The sequence below is a fragment of the Haematobia irritans genome, chromosome 1 (genome assembly GCF_050003625.1).
Source record: "Haematobia irritans isolate KBUSLIRL chromosome 1, ASM5000362v1, whole genome shotgun sequence".
NCBI classification, from domain to species: domain Eukaryota; kingdom Metazoa; phylum Arthropoda; class Insecta; order Diptera; family Muscidae; genus Haematobia; species Haematobia irritans.
The window spans coordinates 125,855,244-125,863,634 of record NC_134397.1 but is presented as its reverse complement, the minus strand read 5'-3'; the positions used below and the strand labels follow the sequence as shown (position 1 = coordinate 125,863,634).

Sequence of the window (8,391 nt, the reverse complement as noted above, 5' to 3'; positions counted from 1 at the left end):
CACACTTGTTAGAATATAGGAAATTTTCCTATATTTCTATTGTTTACCTGTAATCGATACCTGTCATCGTAATCGATGTGTTTGCGCGTGGGTGTAATCGATATGTTTGCGCGTGGGTTGTTTTTTTAGTTGGAATCGCGTTGTTGTGGTATACGGAGAGATTGTTAAAAAATACACTGAAAAAACAGTGAACCCTTTTCCATTGCAAAATGAACTAAACTGTAGTAATATTGACCATGATTTAGCCCTTAAGATTTTTTTCAACTTGTCTAGTTTATAATTCTCTTAAATTTTAGTTCATCTATAACATTGTATTTTAGTTCATTTTTACAACACCATAAGATTTATATACCCCTACCAAGTTAAAAAGTCAGTATTATTTTGGTTTACTTGCTTATTTTGTGGGAAACCCGATAATAAAAATTGGTTAACAGTCTCTTTAAAATGTCGACGACTAAACTATTTTTAAATCAATCATTCCACAGTACAGAGAAATTAAATAATTAAAGGAACAACAAACCGTTTTACTATTATGAGAATTTTCATACATTAAAATTAAACTTTCTTTAAGCAAAAGTACTTTATTATAAAAACTTATGATGAAAGTTCTTAATACAATGTTTTTTGTGAATAAAAATTATGACCACGTGGAACAGAGAGTAGTTCATTTGAACCCGCTGTTTGGACATTTTGACTTATCCTTTTTTTATTCATCGTAGGTAGTTTTTTTCACATATCTTGCTGGAAAAAATGGAAACAAAAATGAAAATTGTTAAAAATTAACACCATGTAATGAAATATAATTTTTAATTCTTCATTTTAGCTTGTAACTTACCATATTTGGGGCATTTTATCAAATGGTGTAAAGAATTCAACTTTTCTTTGGAAAACGTATCTCATAAAATTTGTACCTGAAACAATTAGAGAAATAATGAAGTATTCTAAATAAACTCATAAAACTGTGTTGTTATCGATGTGAAGGATATAATAAAATAAATATTCTAGTTGAAAGAAAGCCAAAGTTTTAATATAAAACTTACCAATTAAATTGTACGCTGAGGGGAAATATAAAAAGTTGTCCAAATTTATTTGGGTTACTCTGAAATTAAATATTAAATAAAATTATTAAATAAGTTTTCAAAATATCTAATGAAAAAAATAATAATATGCATTAAAAACCAAATATTCTTGATAACCCTAGACAGTCATCATTCGTCAAAATGACGACACGTAATTTCATTTTCGATTTAAAATGCATTTTAGTCTATTGGGAAATGGTGAATTTAAGTTATACTAATTCGACCGTTTTATGAATTTTTGTTTTAACTACTTAAAACCAAATTGAATAAGAAAATAAACTCAAGTTTGGTTCACTTTTTCGCTCACGATGAAAATTTTAGCGTCTTGAAATGAGCCGTAGTCAAAATGACGAAGGCTGACGTTAATGTACAACAAAATAAGGATGACTGTCCAGGGCTAAAAGAAAGTTAAAGAATCCTTACCAATTCACTATTAAATTACAGGCAAAGGAGTACTAAAAAGTTGTCCAAATGTTTAAGGGGTTATTCTGAAATTAAATATTTGTTTTTATATTAAAAATATTACATTGGTTTCCAAAAAAAATTGATTAAAGAAATACTAAGATAAGGCATTAAAAACCTGTAATTTTGATGATAAAAAGGTCACAAAAACGTAAATATTCTAGTTAAAATAAAGCCAGTTTTTAAAAGAAAACTTACCAATTCCTATTTTTTTTTTTGTTCGAATCCATCTGGAGTTGCTCTGAAATTAAATATTGTTTTTACAACAAAGAAAAACATTAATTAATTAACAAATAATAATATACACAAAAAATATTATTTTTAAAAGAAAGTCATATTAAAAAAATACTTACCAATTTATGAATAAACTATACGCTGAGATATAACAAAAATTTTCCAAATTCATCTGGAACTGAATATTAATTTTTTACATAGAATAATAAAAATTTCAATACACTTTCAATGTCAACATATTTTCCTAAATATTCTTAATAACTTTTTTCTAAACTAACGATAAAATATTAATAACTTTAATTTAAAAGGTTTAATAAACAAACACCAATATATGTCTCAAAAATCCAAAATATTCCATGCCTTTATATTCCCTTGTTGCATACCTACTTAAAAGATGCAACAGTCCACGCCAAAGCCAACTATACAACTGAAGCATGCCAAACAAAACCAAGCAAAGCCAAAACATTCCTACAACAACAAAAACACATGTGCCTTTATTGAAAACAACACCTCATCCAGCCAAATAAACCATCCGCGAATAAAAAACACACACACACACAAACCACTAAATGAGCAAAAATAAAAACAACACCACGCTCATGTATACACAACAAAACTCAAGTAACATCATCTTTACATTAATCACATTGCACTATGCCGACAAAGATCTCTGTACTATGCATTAGTTCATCGCATCTGCTGACAATTTACTCTAAGAATAATATTCGTAAAGGCACACCAGTTTACGAACAATGAAACGTTTAACTTAAAATTTGCAAAATTTTCAAGAAATGTTATCTACCATTTTTGACGAAAATGTCTATAAATTTAATTACATGTGAACTAAAAATATTTCATTGGGTAATTTTTTACCAACAATTATTAACTATAGCAATTGTCAGTAAGAAATTGCTATCCACTTTCAAGTTCATTTTTCGTACAAAAATATTTTCTCATACAAAAAAATCTTATAGTAAATTGCACTTATTATTTAGAAAATACTATACATTTCACAAGTAGTTTTATAGCATGACAAACGAATTTTTAACTACCTGTTAAGAAATTTTTTAAGGAAATTTCCATCGTATTTTGTAGGACATGAACTAAACGATTGCTACTTAGAATTTGTAAAATTTCCTTTCGAGTAGTTAATTTTCGTTGAAGATACGAAAAATGAACTAAAATTCTGGAAAATTCTTGTAATAAATTATAGTAAAAATCTTCTAAAATTTACGAGACACTTTTTTTTCTGTGTAATATGGTAAAATAATATAATAAATAACAAATAAAATATATAAAATATTTATTATTTTAAATTAGTGAGAACAATTTTCGTTTTTTGAAAATAAATCTATCAATGTTCGTGATGGCGTATAAAGAAAGAAAACACCAGCAGAATAACAACCCTTTCATTTGTCTTAATTTTGGAATCTTCAATTATCAGGTAATATTCAGTGACGCTAACCTTTTGTAACAAAAATGGTTTATGATTTTTTATATTTGTAGGTATTGAAATTATAAAAGGAGGACAAAATCGTTAGGCAGCAACTTATTAAAAGTGAAAGGTACAAGAAGAAAAATACGTTTTACAGTTGATGACATTACATGGAAATTGGAAATAGTGGAATAATAAACTAGTATTTCAAGGCCAGTCGATGCTGTTGATTCTTAATAAATATATTTAATATATTAATAAAACGTGCATTTTATTGAAGAAAAAATTGCCTATATAAATAAATAAAATTGTATTTAAAAACGAAGGTAAGCAGTTCTAATTATGAAGTAAAAGTTTTACCACAAATGTGTAAGATTTGTCCAAATGAATGAAAAATTTTCAATAAAATCATTCCATATATGAATTCAAATCAGTTAAATTTTTTCATTCTGTAGTATAGTGGTACATAAATATAGGAAAACGTTAACTAATATATGGAATGCATTATACCTAATTTCTACGAAAATCACATCGTTCAAACAAATAAAAATGTCTTTGGCGCTATACGAAGTTCAACTTTCTTCACAATGAGTTCATTTTAACTTAAAGAAGGGGTCACTTTTTTCTGGGTGTATGTTTGAACAATACAAACAATATTTTGTTTGGACCAATCCTAAGTTTTCAACTTAAAACACTTTAATGCAAGAAGTCATAAACCATTACGCTGCAAATCATATAAAATATAAAGTTATGTATGAATAAAAATCAACAAGTATATACGGCCGTAAGTTCGGCCCGGCCGAAGCTTATGTACCCTCCACCATGGATTGCGTAGATTACAAGGTATCTTAAAACTTCCTAATACCGTAATATATATCACGTAGTCCATACGTGGTATATATTAAACTTAAAATGGCCGTTTAAATACGTATATAATTAAGTTTGACAAAATTTTCTATAGAAATAAAATTTTGACAACATTTTCTATAAAAGTAAAATTTGGACAAAATTTTCTATAGAAATAACATTTTGACAACATTTTCTATAGAAATAAAATTTTTACAAAATTTTCAAAAGATTTAAAATTTTGACAACATTCTCTATAGAATTAAAATTTTTAATACATTTTCTATAGAAATAAAATTTTGTCAAAATTTTCTATAGAAATAAAATTTGACAAAATTTTCTATAGGAATAAAATTTCAACAAAATTTTCTATAGAAATAAAATTGTGCTAGATTATTTTTGCTCGAGTGGCAAGCATGATTATGAACCGATATGGACCAATTTTTGTGTGATTGGGGATCGGCTATATATAACTATAGACCGATTTGGACCAATTTTGGCATGGTTATTAGCGGCCATATATTAACACCACGTTGCAAATTTCAACCGGATCGTATGAATTTTGCTTCTCCAAGAGGCTCCGGATATCAAATCTTGGGATCGGTTTATATAGGGGCTATATATAATTATAGACTGATATGGACCAATTTTTGAATGGTTCTTAGAGACCATATACTAACACCACGTACTAAATTTCAACCGGATCGGATGAATTTTGCTCCTCTAAGAGGCTCCGGAGTTCAAATCTGGGGATCGGTTTATATGGGGGCTATATATAATTATGGACCGATATGGACCAAATTTTGCATGGTTGTTAGATACCATATACTAACACCATGTACCAAATTTCAGCCGGATCGGATGGAATTTGCTTCTCTTAGAGCAATCGCAAGCCAACTTTGGGGGTCCGTTTATATGGGGGCTATACGTAAAAGTGGACCGATATGGACCAATTTTTCACTGTTGTGAGAGACCATATATTAACACCATGTACCAGATTTCAGCCTCATCGGATTAAATTTGCTTCTTTTAGAGCAATCGCAAGCCAAATTTGGGGGTCCGTTTATATGGGGGCTATACGTAAAAGTGGGCCGATATGGACAATTTTTGCATTGTTGTGAGAGACCATATACTAACACCATGTACCAAATTTCAGCCTCATCGGATGAAATTTGCTTCTTTTAGAGCAATCGCAAGCCAAATTTGGGGGTCCGTTTATATGGGGGCTATACGTAAAAGAGGACCGATATGGCGCATTTGCAATACCATCCGACCTACATCAATAACAACTACTTGTGCCAAGTTTCAAGTCGATAGCTTGTTTCGTTCGGAAGTTAGAGTGATTTCAACAGACGGACGGACATGCTCAGATCGACTCAGAATTTCACCACGACCCAGAATATATATACTTTATGGGGTCTTAGAGCAATATTTCGATGTGTTACAAACGGAATGACAAAGTTAATATACCCCCATCCTATGGTGGAGGGTATAAAAAGGTCCAGCGGGACCTCATCACAAGCACATTTTCACCACTGAATTACTCGCTTTGGCAAGCGCGGCCACAGGCAATGTTAGAATGTTAGGTATTCTTTACACTTTAGATACAAATTCATCAAGTTTTTTGTCGGATCGCTACCGCGGAGGTGGGTACTTACGATTCGGCCTGACCTTTCCAACTGAAATTCTGTATATTATCAAGTAACCTGCTACGACGAGGGGCTATCGGAAGAAATTATTATTATTGATTCATTGTGGTATATTGATATTATTATTCACTTCTGTCTCAACTAATTGATTTTTCAATATATAAAGATTTCACATAAAATCCCACTCTCATTATATAGAAGAAATTAGTATTCAGCTCTGGTTTCATAAGGAAGTGTAATTTACCCCTATCGCCATGGAATTTTATTGCAAAGTCCTAAATTGCCAAAATGATTGAACACTTAATAATATTGAATTACGTTTACATGATGGGAATTATATTGTGCGATAAGTAGATGCTAATGGAATGGAAGTCTGGCAAAATTAGATATGAGATAGACTAATTGATGGGAACATTTGATGTAGCCAAATAAATACAAACTAAGTTGTTATTCTATGAGATGAGTAATTTGTGTTTGGTATTAATTTTCATTGTGGTTTCCTGAAACAATGATTGGCTTCAAATGCGATCTCACAGCTAAATATAAAATTACATACCCGATGGTGTTCCTGCATGTATTATAAATTTAATCCATTATCCACTTGACGAGGATTTCATAACAAATTAATTATATGTAAAATAATTAATAGAATAGGTAATCCTTTAAAAATTGTATTTTTTGTATTTTGAAATTGCCATTTTAATTCTATTAGAAGTTTTGATTGGCTATGTGGATGTTACCCAGCAAATAATAGATTTCAGCAGGATTGCATAGATGAGAGGCAGAACCACAACCTAAAAAAATTGCTTCTGTAACATATACCCCAAAACACAGTCTGTTTCAAGCAGATATATTTTCAGGATTGCTCCAAACAAAATATTGTTTGTATATTACGTTTCACCTTCGGCATACACTGGTAGAAACAAATTTCAATGAAATTTTCTTCGCGTATATATTTTTTAAGGCGCAAAAAGTTTACTATTTTTTATGAAAAATGAACTAACCCATAGTAAGAATGACCATGATTTGGCGCCAAAGATTTTTTTCATCTAGATAAGTTCATGATTTTCTTATAAATTACTTCATGTATTGCATCGTATTTTAGTTCATTATTACTATGCTGTGGGAAGAATATAGTTAAACAAATTCAAAATATTCCTGCTATCCGGAAAAATTAAAAATTTTTTGGGAAACCTGTATTAAGAAATTGGTTTGAAATAAACTGTTTGTCGGTATAATTTTCAAAAAAGTAGAGAAATTGAGGAATCAAAGGTGCAACAAGCCTGTACACAACTAAGAAATTTTTCGTACAAAACAAGTCAACTTTCTATTACCACCAGTATTTTATTTCAAAAAATTATTATTATATTACACAAAACTATGGGTTATGATATACAATATAGGAAATATTTTTATTAGAACGTTGGATGCAATTACTTGTCGATAGTTAGAAATTGCTTCTTCAAAAGAGTAATATTCTACGTTATTAGGACTAAACTAATTAATTTAAATTTCCATGTTTTCTATCTATATGAAAGATATATGTGGCATAAGTTGCTATATTCAATTGAATTGTCCAATTTCATCGATTTTGGCTATCTTTTGTTGGGCGGATTTGTCTTATAAGCATCTGAAATTGCAAAGTTATACAAAATATAAGAAAAATATTATCAAATTCTATCGTTCATATTGATTTTTAACTTACGGGTTTCAAGAGTATTTCCTAAATCCAATAAGGATATCAGCTTAATTAGCATTAAACAGTAAAACCTGTCTACCTGCAAGTGAAAATAATTATTTTTAATAAATTGAAATTTTGGTTTTATTAAAAACGGACAAAATACCGTTTATAGAAAAACTTACCACATTGAAAAATCCATCCAGTAGGTACATTATTGGAATCATATCCATGGACTAATGGGACGTTTTTGAAATTATTCTCAGAATATATTTGAAATAAAAAATATTATAAAATTAGACATAATTTCCACTTCTCAGTATAGCATTTAGTATTTAAGGTGTATATTAAGTTCGAGTTTAGAGGCTAAAATCGCAATTTTCATGATAAGTTTTCTTTAATAATCCATTATAAAAAAAATAATCTTTATAAAAATCTTGGTTTGGGCTATTTTCCATCAAGTTATATTTAAATTTGTATCGAAGACGTATAATTTTATACTTTTCTTAGTGATTTATTTTTAATTTTAGTGGCTAAACTCGAATTTAGTACTCACCTCTAGGAATTGCTGTAACATAAAAAATATAGATTCAAAAAAAAAAAATGGTTGCATCTCCAACCTGTGATCCAGATGTATAACAAATATAGATCATCCTATTACCACTCATGTTGTATATTTTTTATGTAAATCAATTAAAAATCCGCACTAATTTTAAACTATTAACAGAAATATACAGTTCCTTAATCTCTTATTTGTTTTTTTTTTATCAATAAAAAGCGTTCACATCATTCACTTCTCAGTTTCTAAAATGTATTTTCATTAATAAACACCAATACCGCACGTACAATTTTGCAATATTAAATCCACGTGTGCACTTCATAAAAGCATCAACATAACTGAATGCAACAATAAAACTCACAGACACAAATAGTCATAAAGGAAACATACCTGCGTAAAGAAAAACAACTCCACACACACACGATCACTTTCTGATCTCGCTATTGCAA

The 8,391-nt window shown here is 29.3% G+C and overlaps 1 long non-coding RNA gene across 1 annotated transcript; it reads right to left on the bottom strand.

Annotated features, from left to right (window-relative positions):
- Window positions 1–555: 555 nt before the first annotated feature.
- Window positions 556–1,100, bottom strand: LOC142241859 (uncharacterized). Its single transcript, XR_012723846.1, has 3 exons — window positions 1,041–1,100; window positions 836–911; window positions 556–741 (listed from the first exon to the last, which is right to left on the bottom strand). It is a non-coding gene; the product is annotated as an uncharacterized LOC142241859 (long non-coding RNA).
- Between the last annotated feature and the right edge of the window lie 7,291 nt (window positions 1,101–8,391).